The sequence below is a fragment of the Anticarsia gemmatalis genome, chromosome 9 (assembly GCF_050436995.1).
Source record: "Anticarsia gemmatalis isolate Benzon Research Colony breed Stoneville strain chromosome 9, ilAntGemm2 primary, whole genome shotgun sequence".
In the NCBI taxonomy this organism is placed as follows: Eukaryota; Metazoa; Arthropoda; class Insecta; order Lepidoptera; family Erebidae; genus Anticarsia; species Anticarsia gemmatalis.
Window position 1 is genome coordinate 4,928,117 of NC_134753.1, and position 14,424 is coordinate 4,942,540.

Genomic DNA, 14,424 nt, shown 5'->3' on the forward strand with positions numbered 1-14,424 from the left:
TTGGTTTAACTTTAAATATAGTCCCAATAATAGAGAATGTAGACAACAGACAATCTTAATCCTGTTGTTAAACCATTTCTGCCCCTACCTAGGTACCTATTATTCCCTCGCCGTAGCGTGATGTTATATAGCCTAAAGCCTTCCTCGATAAGTGGTCTATTGAACACAAAAATATTTTTTCAATTTGAACCAGTAGTTCCTGAGATTAGCGCGTTCAAACAAACAAACTCTTCTGTTTAATAATATTAGTTTAGATTTATAATTAGTTTAGATTAGGCTACTGTAGGTATGTAGAATGATACGTGTGAATTATAATATAGGTATGAGACGTTAAGTATATAATTTAATTAACCCTTAGCTTATGTTATTAAGGCTACCTAACACAAGATAATTATAATAGACACGTATGTACACTGACATAGTAATCCGATCAAGCTAATCTAGCGACTCAGTAATCTTCACACATAAAGATCTTTTAATCTATACTAGAGGCCACCCTTGACTTTGTCCGCGTTGAAACCCTTCCCGCGTAAATCCCGATTCCTCGGGAACTCCGGGATAAAAGTAGCCTGTGTGCTATTCTGGGTCTTGGAAATTTCATCGTAATCGGTTCAGGGGTATTTGCGTAAAAGAGTAACAAAGTACATACATACATTCTCACAAACTTTTGCATTTATAATATTAATAGGATATAGTATAAATAAACGCTGGCTACCTCTCGCGTTTTTCTTTAACACGTTATACTTTGTAACTCAGCTACTTATAAATCGATACATAATTAAATGTCAAGCAGGGAACCGTCGAGACGATACATCGCCCCTCGGGACGTATGAGACGATGCAAAGACATTAATTCTCCTAATGTTTGCGGGCTACCGTCTGCTCTAAATTTCTAATTTACATACAACTAGCAAACGTATTAAGTTGCGTGTGTACAATCGCGAACATTGAAATGTTTGCGCTGACTTATTTTCAAGCCCGTGTTGCTGCAATAATCTTGCAAAGAATTAAACGTAGATCTATGTTGCTATAAGTAAGTAAGAAGTTTTAAAAGTTTTGAGCAGGTTATAATTGAAGTATTGGTTGTGTTTTTATTTTTAGGGTATTTATTTTAAAAATAAGCATTACCAGTGAGATACATTATCAGTATGAAAAAATAGTGAACTATTAACGAGTAAACGTGAGTGCATCTAGTTTTTTTTTTATTACTTTTATGTATATCTTACTAAACTATTGGACATAACGGTATTGTTATTGTATAATGAACCCATACAGTTTGTAGATTCTAAGCGTTCGAAATCGCCTCAATATATTCACGTTCGCGATTGTACCATAACAGAATTTGTATTAGTTTGTTGTTATCCGTTGACGTTATGACGCGACGTGTTTCAACGTTAATCTCAGACTAATGTTTACTGACAAAGCCATTTTGCAACGAGTTGATTTTGCTGTGTAATGTTATTAACTTATTAAGTAACTTGTGTGGGTGTTAGGGTTTATGCGAGGGTATACTTGTACACTGTTGCAATGTCTTCGAGTGTCGTAAAGTCGTAAGTACGTAAACATCTTAGTAATAAGGAGTTTGCATGTACTTATCGTTATTGTGTAGAGAGGAAATCTTAACTTTAGATGCAAGTTGACCGCCTTAGAAGAAATTGCTTTCGGAAACTGATGATATTTACATAGGTAGGTATATTTGTTAGCATGTGCTTCACGTGGAAAAAGCTGGATTAAGTTAAATGAGAAAGTTGTTAGATTACTTTTATATAAATTATATTCCAATGATATCGGTTAAAATGAGAAAAGGAAATTATAAAATTTTAATGAAGGCGCGGCCGTTTGTAACTTTATCTTTTACTTCTAAAAGGCAGTTTTAGTCTTCCTTTCTAAGAAAAAACAGAATTCAATACCGCCGAGGTCAGGGGCAAAAACAATTTATCATAACACAATATCAAGAGATCAACACTCGTGAACCAAGAGAAATTTCTAAATAGAACAGCGTTCAGCACGCCATGACTTTTGGCTCTGACTATAGAATATCTCGCTTTCTTCGATTAGAAACATTGTAGCAAACGACTTGTTCCATGGCGCTTTAGATGACTGATAAAACCGGTCAAACCCATCAATTATAACTATGAGCACTTGCCATTTATTTAATCGTGTTTCACGATAGAAAGTATACTTAGAACTGTTTGTTTAACTACGCCAGTTATGAGATAAGGTTCTCTAGTAATCAAAGGCTATGAGGTGCTTTGAGGTAAGTGCGAACAAATGAAGAAATTACTCTTAAATGCGGCATTAGTCTTGGTGCATTTGTTAAGTCACTGCTAATAATATTGCAGAGGTAAACCAAGTGGAATAAACCTTGTTAGTAGTTATTCGTAAGTATTCGAAGTTACTCGCCGTCAGAACTAAACCCAACGTACTACATCGAGAACGAACTTAGACAATATCTTACATTCAAATCCAAAATTGAGTGTTATGCCACTCCTTAACGAAGGTACGACTAATTCACCGCCTTGTTAGAACAATCTTTGAGGATTCTTCGAGATTTTATAAGGTTTTTATTGTTGGAAGTTTTCGTCGAATCGCTACGGGGGTGGATGTCTACTCAATTACCGAACCGTCTTAATTATATTAGATATGCTCGAGACTACGGATTTGAATTTCAATTCTGTAGCCCTACACCCGTGTTGGACGAAAGAACTTAACTGTTAATTTTATCAGACTCGCCCCAAAGACTTTTTAATGTAAATCGGACGCTGATCTTGTTATATTGCAAACTTATACTTCGACGACCGCCGTATCTCGGGGCAAGAAGATTTGAATCGTTCAATTTACGCGGTAGAATAAATAAACTGAATGAATCGCAAGCTTGGGAATGAATAAGCGATATCGAATGTAATTTATGCGCGATTAAAATTGGCTTACATACTAAACGATTATTCAAATCATGCTGTAACCCCGTTCATAAAGGTTCTTTGTTCTCGCCACTTTTTATGAATGTAGTACACTCTTGTACTGATTGCTAGGTAATTAAATACGCTATTGCCTGCTACCTACTGACTGCTTTCATGCATTAAATAGGTAAAATGTGCGTAGTATGCCTTTTTACACTTATCTAACATTCCGTTAAGATAGACTATCGCTAAGTAGATAGTCAATGTTATTATTGTGTCTAATTAAATAAGCACCTATGTTTATATCTATGCTGTGGCGTTAAAGTAAGAGATATGTGCATTCACAGACGACTAGTTACAGTACCTAGATTGTCTACCACTATCAACAACCGACAACCGGCTAGCCGTGGAAAAAATTGTATGCCAATCGGTCCAGCGCCTCTAGCGGACGTCGTAGAAACTATTTTTGCAGTATATTTTAAGCGTCAAACTTTTGACACTCGACTGTTACGAATCCTGCTATTGATCAACGAATTTTACCATCAGCATAGCAATAACAGCCACATACTAGTTAATTAGTGCACATCTAGTCCGGTCAAATTAGACCAAAAAATCAGTAAACCCACGACAAATTCAGGGGAAGCTGAAAATTCTTAAAATTGTTTAAATTATAATTATAAACATTGTCTTAAAAGTCCCAACCGATCCCATGTAAGGAAAAAATTTTAGCGGGGTAATAAGGTCCAAAAAATGTGTTTTTCGCGATTTTCTTGAAAACGGTAAGTTTTATCGCAAAATTACCCCAGACATAATTTGTAGATCAGAGAATTTCCTATAAAAAAGGTATCAATAATTTTTTCCCTAAAAGCCACCGCTTCTGAGATATAACGATGCAAAAAATTGCGAGCGTCATAATACACTCATACACTACTTCAACTTGCTTTAGCAATTATAATATTAAAAGAAGTTGAAATCGATGACATCATGGATGCTGATTTAATAATTAATATCGAAAATATAGTAGATAAAATTTTTTCATACAATGATATTGAAAATGATGAAATATCTGGAGCTTTACTTAATAAACTGAATCAAAAACTTAAGGATTATGAGGAACGAGGACCAACAGCGAAACTTTGGATTCAATATTTTTATATGGTTTCAATTCTTAAAGAGTTTTTAAGAGCTGAACGTATGGGGGATTGGAAAGCTCATTTAAACTGCGTCAAAGAAATGCTTCCTTACTTTCACGCGTCTGGACATTTTCCGTATGCTAAGTCTGCACACCTATACTTGCAGGATATGCTACAATTAGAGAATTTCATAGATCCTGAAGTCTATAAAAAATTTTCAGAAGGATTCTTCACTGTGAGACGTTCAGACAAATTAAGCTGTGGCACTTCAACGGACATGGTAATTGAGCAGTCTATGATGAAAGCTATGAAGACAGATGGAGGTATTGCTCGAGGAAGAAGCACAAAACAGAGTGTCATAAGTAAATGGGTTTATAGTATGCATGCAATGAATACAGTTTGTGAAAAATTAGAAGATCTGGCTAATGTTAGGATGGATACGACCGAGCAGCATGTTGATGCAAGTGATTCACGAGTAAAAAAAGATGCTAAAGACTTACGAAAACTTTTGGAATGGTTCTCAATACATAATCCTTTTCCAGAGGTTTTGCATCGTTATATCTCAGAAGCGGTGGCTTTTAGGGAAAAAATTATTGATACCTTTTTTATAGGAAATTCCCTGATCTACAAATTATGTTTGGGGTAATTTTGCGATAAAATTTACCGTTTTCAAGAAAATCGCGAAAAACACATTTTTTGGACCTTATTACCCCGCTAAAATTTTTTCCTTACATGGGATCGGTTGGGACTTTTAAGACAATGTTTATAATTATAATTTAAACAATTTTAAGAATTTTCAGCTTCCCCTGAATTTGTCGTGGGTCAAATGTCTAAATTGACCGGAGTAATCTACAAGTAAATGTTGTTTACTCGACATAAACAGCGTGACAAAGCGTCCAGCGAGCTCGAGTTATCGACAGTGCGTGCTTATCGCCCGTACATATAGTTCGACAACATAGTGCAGAACTATGCACACGATTATCTTTAGTATAGTTAACAATTAGGTATATGTAGTTCCGAAATAATGTAGCTATAGTAAACAGTAGCTCGATTCTCTACTGCTAACGACTACCGACAGCCGATCTGTCATCGAGAAATTTTTATGAAAATCTGATCAGCGCCTCTGACGGGCGTCGTAAGAAATATTTTGGCAGTACATTCTAAATGTCAAAATTTCGGTAGCTAGCCGGTTGTCGGTAGTCGATAGTGGTAGAGAATCGAGGTACATGTAGCAGTCCGCTGCATTGGCTTGCGTATGACATCTGTCAAAAATTCTATTTTTTATACCTTAGCAAACACTACTCTTTCCTAAGTTGTTGAGATATAGTTTACATACTACAACACACCCATCGGTATTGTACGGTCACTTGTTCCAAACAATGTGCTAGGTGCGCCCTTGATTTCAATTATTCATTTGCTTTACTATAATGGGCGGTACGCTACGATGAACGTCGTAACTCTAGAAGTAGAAAGCCGCCGCTCGGATAATCGCTTGATGTTATTGTAGTAATGATGTTTACTGTCAATATCGTCAAAATTTTGTAATTGCCGTGAAAAGTAATAGTTAATATGATTGCTAAGCAGTTGAAAAAATGCGACTTTAAAATATACTTTAATTGATTTTATTTTAAACTGTGTTATTTGCGGAATTAGACATAAGCTAGGATAGCCAAAAGCTAAACAAAAAAATGTGATATTGTTTTTAATAAAAAATGGTTTCGTTCCCATCGGAGTCTGATAAAACATACGTAAAATAAGCATAAATTATCTTTAGTATTTTTCACTGATTTCGGCTTTGCTTGCTGTGTGCTAGCCATTAGTTAGTTTGTTAGATACATTTGCAGACATTTTGATCGATACCAGAGCCTTATTGCCGTCTACATATAATTGCACGCAGCAAAGCAGTGAAACCGCAAAATTAGCGTATGTTATGCATATACATCACAGGAATATATGGCGGAGTCTGCTGGCAGTGAACCAAAACGTTGTTACTTGCATAATGTGGATTTATATCAGGCGAGAGATCGGTAAAGCGGAACCTTCGCGTCTGAGCCCTCAGCCCCACAGCTATTTGCAAGAAAGTGACGCTTCTAAATGCGCGCTCTATTACGTTGTACCGTTATACTAATCTGCGATAACGTACTAACTGTTCAGCCTTGTTTATTTGTCTCTACTAAGGTATAGGCATCGAATGATAGAAGACATACCTAAGTGAGCTAAGTTTAGTCAAATCTTGTGAATCTTGTCAATCACATTTTTGTATCTCCTTAATAATTCCAAAAAAAAATTGCCCTTTGACGATATTTTAAATAAATCCAAATAAATTGTGTGCAGATATAAATCAGGTACATTGCAGAATGTTATCTATGCATAGTGTCACAGCACGTTTTTATAAATTTATTTAAGCTCGTCCCAGCGCCACGTGCTCTAGCACTTTACTCTATACCCAGGAGAGGCGAGAATCGAAATCCATAGATCGCAGCGACAGACGTTTGTACCACGTGTTGAAAGGTCTTAGATAATATAATATAAAAGCTTTCAAGAGAATAGCGCTTCACGGCGTGTCTGAAGTATCAATTCAGCTTGTAAGATGACTACCTCTAGGATGTTCCAGACCCCCGATGGCTGTATTGGAAAATTGCAACGGTACGCTCGACGAGCGAACTCTACAGGGAGTTGATTTTTATTAAAACTTTATAAAAGAGGTACTTGATGATGCACGGAGCTATTCTATTACGTGTTATGTTATCACCGTTATTAACAATACTGTTTGTGGGAACGAGTAAGAATTTTCCAGATTTTTCGGTTCTCTAGCGGATAGGGTGGTATCGTTAAACACAAAAGATGTTTTCCGAGCCGGTGGGTCGGCGCGGGGAATCGAAAGAATGCGTACCGACTGGCTTGTGATATTTTATCACGGATAGAAAGGAACTTAGGGATTCCACTGTTTGTTTGAACAAACGAGCACCAAATACGTTGCGGAAATGCAAACTCGCTTTTATTTTACGAATAAGCAATTCAAAGGGATACCGAGCTTTTGAGGTAAAATGATGCAATAGTTACATTCACTAAATAAATCGGTGTTTCAGTGAATTCATTCGGAGAACGCATTCTCTAATGTTCAAAGGATTGCCCGTTGTCTGGCTCTTGTGAATACAAACCATTCTAATATTGTAAATGTTATTACAACGGTTGTTACTCCTTCACGATTTAGCAGTATAGAAACAGGAAGGGCTTAAATATACTCAGACTTTTGTAACATTACAAACAAGTACAAATTTTACTCATTTTGTTTTTAATAAATGTGAACTTACCCCGATGCACTTTTTCCGAAGTAAGTGAGGCATAAACAATATTTGTTCAGACGGTTATGTGTGCATATGGCGGGGAAGCCGGTGATATTTGCATATTGGCATCGCAAGCTGTCTTAATTTTGGTGTAATGTGTGGCTGGGGTCGAGATTGTGCGACTGCCGCGCCGCCTAGCGGGCGAGTCGCGAGGGTGTGGCGCCCACATGTTGCTATTACAATGCAATTTATTGTTTCAATCTGTGTACACGCACAAATTAGAATGACATGAATATTGGATGCGTACGAATACAATCCGGATGGAAATTGTTTCCATCGTCATAAATTGAAGACGTAATAGGTACGCGAATGTCTTGACAAATTAGAATGTGATTAGTTTTCTTGTTTTAAAATTGACTGGTATTTGGTTGTCAACGCATCTTACATTTAAATTATTGTTGTTTATTAGAGTTAAAAGAAATGTTATGGAAATGGCATATTATAGTTATGTAGGTACACTTCCAACCGGTTTTGCTTTGACAATCCTGAATGAAGCCGTACCTAGCTGATTGCAAATCCACATAGCAATCTCGCAGTTTCAAGCTCGGGTACTGTAATGACTGGCCGTCGATAGATACCGTGTCTTTATGAATGATGGAATGAATATCACAAAGCCTCTACGGAGCCGGTCAGTTGACACAATGGCCGAACCGAGAGCAATGTCCGATTTCACCCTTTGTACGCAAAGTCGCCAGTATTAATAGACTAGTCGGATCGCTTTCTGCGTTTCTATAAAACACTGAAAACATTTTTATGATGAAAACTCTCGCTATTTAAAGGAGCGAGATTGTTCGCATAAGTGTCCTCGAGAGGCCAAAACACGGGAGACTTGGAAGCAATAAAAATACCAGCGAGGGTCAATCAGGTTAAGTGTTTTGTCCGGCGAGTCGTATCTCCGAAATAATATATTTTATACGAGTTTATATTTGAGTGGATGGAGAAATAGTTGGAATATGTGGTGATCTCAGGGCGCCCGTGCCGCCTGCGATCCGCGCTGGTATTCCACTCGCGCGCAAACCTTCGCCGTATACATTCCAATCTCGGATGAAATAACTGTTATTCACTCAAAAATCTGTTTCGATTACGTGGAGATAATTTATAGAAGACGGATAAACGTGAAATATATTAGATTAGACAGAAAATACTATCCCACAATACATGATCATAAAATATACAATTTCTTAGCTCCTTTATAACTTTAAATCTCAACTTTATTAATGCAAGACAATGTTCATTCGTTATCCGATATTCTAGTGAGCTGAAATGTGCATACATATTCAGTCGACAATGCAATAACAATATAGTGAGTTTGAGTTAACGCTACCGTAGTTTGCGAACTATCAAACTGAGGAGTTTGTAATTATCTTGAGCCGGCTAGATAGTAGACTGCCGTGCGTGATTTTACCTCGCAAATATACGAAGGTAAGGTACCAGTTGATCGTCTACAATTTTATCAGTCTTTTCATACAATGTTGTTGAGAATAAATGTTTCCATCAATTTTATTTTATTAAATACTACACCCGCACTAAGAATTGCTCTTGTGTCGCGGGGACTTTTACAAACATACAAAAACAACAGTACCTATGTAATTTCGTACAGGCATTACAAGTACAGGGTTAATCCCAGCTTAGCTCTTTAAATAATAAAAAATACAACGCGATATTCTAGTTGAATTCACAACAATCATTATTACATTTTTTTTTTACAACGTTACCTTAACTCTATATAAAATTGACTAAACTCAAGACCTAAACAAATTGTATACGCTAGTTACCTACCTATGTGCCTATAGATATAGACACTATTTTAAAAGATTGACACTGAGCGTCTGCAACAGGTAGGGAGTTAGGGACGATGGGGTGCATCTTGAGAGTAGTTCGTCAAACTAATAAAAGGGGCCGTCACACGTTTGATATCGTAAGAAGTGTATGAAATCTCATATATCACTTTGCATAATGGATGGGCTCGTGAATGCCTTTTGTGAAGATATGCGCCTTTTGAGATTGTACTTTTGGGCCGTTGGTTATATTCGTACGTTCGTTTTGTTGGTGTAAATAAGCATGTTGGCTCTGTACTCTATACTTTCAATGTACTTATATGATAAAAAGTGTACTTTTAAAATATTTTAGTCATATTTGAACATAACGTTTTTGTCACTTGTCACCGTCTCATGTTTTCAGTGAGTATGTTTTGTCCATTTATGTAACTCAAATGCAAGATACAACCGAATCCAGTACATAATAAACGGAAATTTTACTCTTTTATGAATTTCCTTGCAGCACTCTTATATTACGGGACACAAAACAAAATCGCCAACGTACTTACGGGCGTCTCAACAATGAATTTTAATGTATTGTCAATGAAACTTAAGAGGAACGGCGGCACTTTAATTAGCACAAAGCCGTCTGTCTGCATCCGTCGTGCAGTTTTAATAATTTATGAAATGCCAATTTTTCTCTTAGCAAAGCACATCTCGGGCGTCTTGTCGTAATAACGAGAAATTAAATTGGAGAGTCGTCTCGTCTTAAAATTTAATGACCGTGACAAAACAGAAACATTATCAACAATGTATGTATGTAGTTATCATACCGTAGTGTGTAAATGTGTATGAGCGTTGTGGTTGGAACTTAAATACAATTCGGTTTTGTTAGATGTTTTGAAAAATAATAACGTTGAAGAGATTGGCCTCTCAAGTTAGAGATAGCCCTGATTCTGATCTGAGGCTCGTACCGACAAATAAAAAAAATGTATTTAAAAAATCGCATGCCTGAAAGTTCTAAGTAACTTCTGAGAACTCACTACAAATGAAGCGATAAGCAGCTTTTGATATGATAATTAGACAACTGTACTCCAGTTATCTATAGTCGGTACTATCGGGTATCGAGAGTTTGACATTTAAAATATACTGCAAAATTTGTTCCTATGGCACCCGCCAGAGGCGCTGATTAGATCTTCAAACAACATTTTTCGATCGCTAGCCGGTTGTCGATGGTAGTAGAAAATGGCGCTACTGTTATCACTAGTTTGTTAATTTGGTTTAATTTAGTTTGTTAATCGTTTTGATTGCATAAAAAGCTCTACCTTGCCCGTACCTTACTACTGTTACCGTACTTAGAAGTGGACATCCACCGTACAAAAGATACTATTTATACGGCAGACACTACTATTATTTAAAATTCTATTATATTGTACTAGTCTTATCCTAACAAGTTATATTGATATGTAGGTATGAAGAGTTCGCGTCTCGCTTCAACTTTCAACTTCTTGATTGAGTTGCAAGACGTGTTTAATCGATTTTTAATTGAATTTGTATACTCGGTAGAAGTGTATTGGATTATTCTCGTTCTTCTATTTTGTTTGCTACTGAGAAAGACCTTGTTAAAAGCTACAAAGCATAGATATCTATGGACATTTTTGTTTAATAATAAAGTTATTGATGAGCCGTCTTCTTTGTCTTGTCCTTGTCCCACGTTTAATAGTTAACAAAATGTTTTCGTTCTCAAAAACCTTTTGTTAAGAGATCAACACTTGATAAGTATGTTTAAAAATATTTACCTAAAATTATACTTATCTGCTAGACTATGCTTACAATAGTTATGTACAGCACTCGGCATTATCTGCGAATGACTATTTCAAGCTCTATTTCCGACTCAAGAATCGAACCTTCGACTTACCCAATTATAGTCGCACACTGGTACTAGGGACACTTAATTGAATTGCCAACATTTAATCATCTATACTAGGTTTTAGTTTTACTTGGTAGACGTCTAGTAAATTGCTAATCTCCGAGACACCCACTTGAAGGGATCAGAATGTTTTATGTATAAACGCTTGATACGGAGGAAGTACTACTGCCAATGCTTGTCGCAAGTGTTTGACAATCTCTTGGGATAATGTCTGTAAAATAACAATGTTATTGATGAAGACTTTTAAGGAGCTTATTTATCAAGACGGGAGCGAGCTATTTTTGGGCAAGTATCTGTGTACAATAACAAGATTTCCCAGAACGTATAGGATCTTTTTTGATTGCGAAAGGTTATGTATAATTTGTAGCAAAGATAAATCGTTTACTGTAATGCGTTTCCATTATAAATTGCAGTATAGTCATACTTTGCAGGCCTATTTTTAGCCAAAACCGCTTAAGTTGATAGCAAATTAATCTTACGTCCTGTCTCCACTTTACATTGTAAGTGTTGTAATCTGTCGTATTGGAAGTCGCGGGTGTGTCGCCTGCATTACACTGAGTTATTATATGAGAGGGGGCAGCAGGGGGAGGGGCGACTGGCGCTAATTGGAAATACATGAGAATTTGCATTTTACTTTGTCTCCTCTTAGCCGTCTCGCTACGAGTCCCTTTGTCGATGTTGAGTGCACCTCTGCTCCAGCCAACTTATTAATACTGATACAACTTAAAATATGTAACAAAACAACAGACCTAGTATGCAAAGTCACTTTTTGTGATGTCGTCGGTGCGATAAAATAAGAATGGTGAGAAAGTAAGAACAAAGATCAAAATAATGCTGAAATATTAAACCAAGAGGCTCAAAGTAGACACGTAAATCGCAAAGGATTTACACGACTTGAAAGCAATAGTTAGCTGTCCATTTGTTTACTTCTATTTCAATCCATAATTAATTATGGTTCCTGTTCTACCGAAAGTAAAATTAAAACGATCCCCAACAAATTCATTTTTCAATCAACGCGAAAACAGCGCTCCATCAAAATTAAGCTCGATTTACATGGAATACAAGTTTTGTAGGTTTGTTTATGCTTGCACGTAACATACCCGAGGGAGTCTGGCAATCACTGCGAGCGCTCACAGCTCTTCTAAACCCATTACAGATAAATTAAGGCAGATCAGCCGACTATGCAAATGTACGAGTACACGTATACCACCTGCCAACTGGTTTCATGGAGAAAACTAACATTAAAATACTCTGAGGGAATTGTAGATGTAGATTCGGTGTGAAGTTTGAAATATGCTTTTAAAATTGGGTGTAACAGATTGTTTGTTTAATGAGACGTGTTTTTGATTTGGATGAAGTAAATGGTATGAATGAAATCGTTCACATTTTTTGTAGAAGTAATTTTGAGAAGTACACTTTTACTGATGCAGAACAGAAATCTCAAAAATATGGATATTGATATGTAAACTGAAAAGGAAAACCGTATTTTAGGTATAACTATAGCGCCCTGAAGGCCAAAATACCGCAGCGAAACATTAAAAGTCTTGGGCTCTGAGTTAGCTCTACCTTTGTGGAAAAAGAACCAAAAAGACAAAAGAAAACCCATTTTTAATTTTTGGATTATTCTGTACACATTTACCTACTACTAGATATCTAACAGTTATGTATCATTGTCATGAATAAAATTCTAAACATTTCAATTAAACAAAATTGCTTTACAAAACTCAATTTTAAACTCGCATATGTGTAAAATATAATAGTCATCAATTCAGTATTTTGATAACATCTCCCTTTTAAATGAAATTTTCAATATGCACACATTTATTTGGTTCAGAGGCTGCGAAGGTCTAGGGTCATTTATCTTGAGGGACGACACGCATGGTATATGATGCAAACAAAGTATTTTTTTATTATACTAAGCTATAAAGCAATTACTTAAATGGATTTTGACTTGAACTGATGGAAGACTTTATCATATCATAATAATATTAGATTAAATGGAAAGAAACTAATGTCTGTTTTGTCTGAACACCTCTGCAAAGCTTTGCCAAAAAATAAAGACTATACCAATCCAAAACTAGAGAAGATAATATGTAGAAGATACAATAAAAGCAATCAAATTGTTTACCACTATATCATTCCATTACTTTTACTGGTACTAATTAAAACCAAAGTATATTTTCTAATAGTAATATCTGAATTATGAGGGAAAACCTACAGAACTATAAAAGTTAAATTTAATAAACCGCTTTCAAAATTTTCTTAACACAATGCCCAGAAGACATTTCATTTCATACCTTATTCAAGTAACTTTTAACTTGTACATGGAAACATCTCTCTGTGCTAACAAAAAACAAAGACAGCGTGCAAACACTTAACCTACCAAAAATTTCATTACGCGAGATTAATGGCTACCGTCATTTCACCCTTGCTTTAAAAAATGTCACCATAGGGTTGTGCCGCATGAATCAGTCGTTAGTGTTGCGACACCATCAGTCATGCGTACACTAAATCTATTTTGAATCGAGCTGTTACGAACTCGCTGCGATATCGATAACGTTGATGCCGTATTTTTGAATGTATGCAAATGATGTGCGATATTAAATGTTTGGGATCATTATTAAAGGTACAATAAGCTTTAGTTATAGGACTTTAATTAAATAACTGTTTGAGGTTCATTACGTTTATTAAATTGGATGAATGACAACGTAATTCAATAGATAGGTTAATAAGTATGATAAATTAATTTAAGTATGCTTAAGAATTAAAAAGAGTATATTAATTAAAAATATCTTCAACGCATGTTTATTTAACAAATAGCTTAAGAGATGTTTTTTTTGTACAACGGCATAGGTTAAAATACATACCTACTATACAGCTAACTAAAACACATAATTATTTACAACACACATGAACAGGCAAGAAACAATAAATAACCATATCAATATTTAGATAGAAAATAAACCACGAAAACCAATAGACGTATTAATTTAAATCCTTGCTGCTAACAAAATGGTTACAATTAATACTAAAAGTACAATTAGTCTTGTGGTATTAAGTTGTAGGCGAGGTCAGCGACTAGTTGCGCAACTGTTGACATACTAATTAGTCCACAGACACTGTTGTTGCTAATATTTATTTAGAACAAAAGATTGACTGATTGATGTATGTTTCATAACTAAAATTTGCATTGCCAATAACAAAAGAAAGTGCTGGTTTTAAGACTAGAAGTTAAAACTAGACTACGAAACTACACTAGTGACCTGTTTCAAAGAAATTGACTGTCAGAATTCCACTTAAATGCATCTGTTAAAATTTGTGACATTTATTCAGATGTAGTTAATAAAGCCGGCCGTAT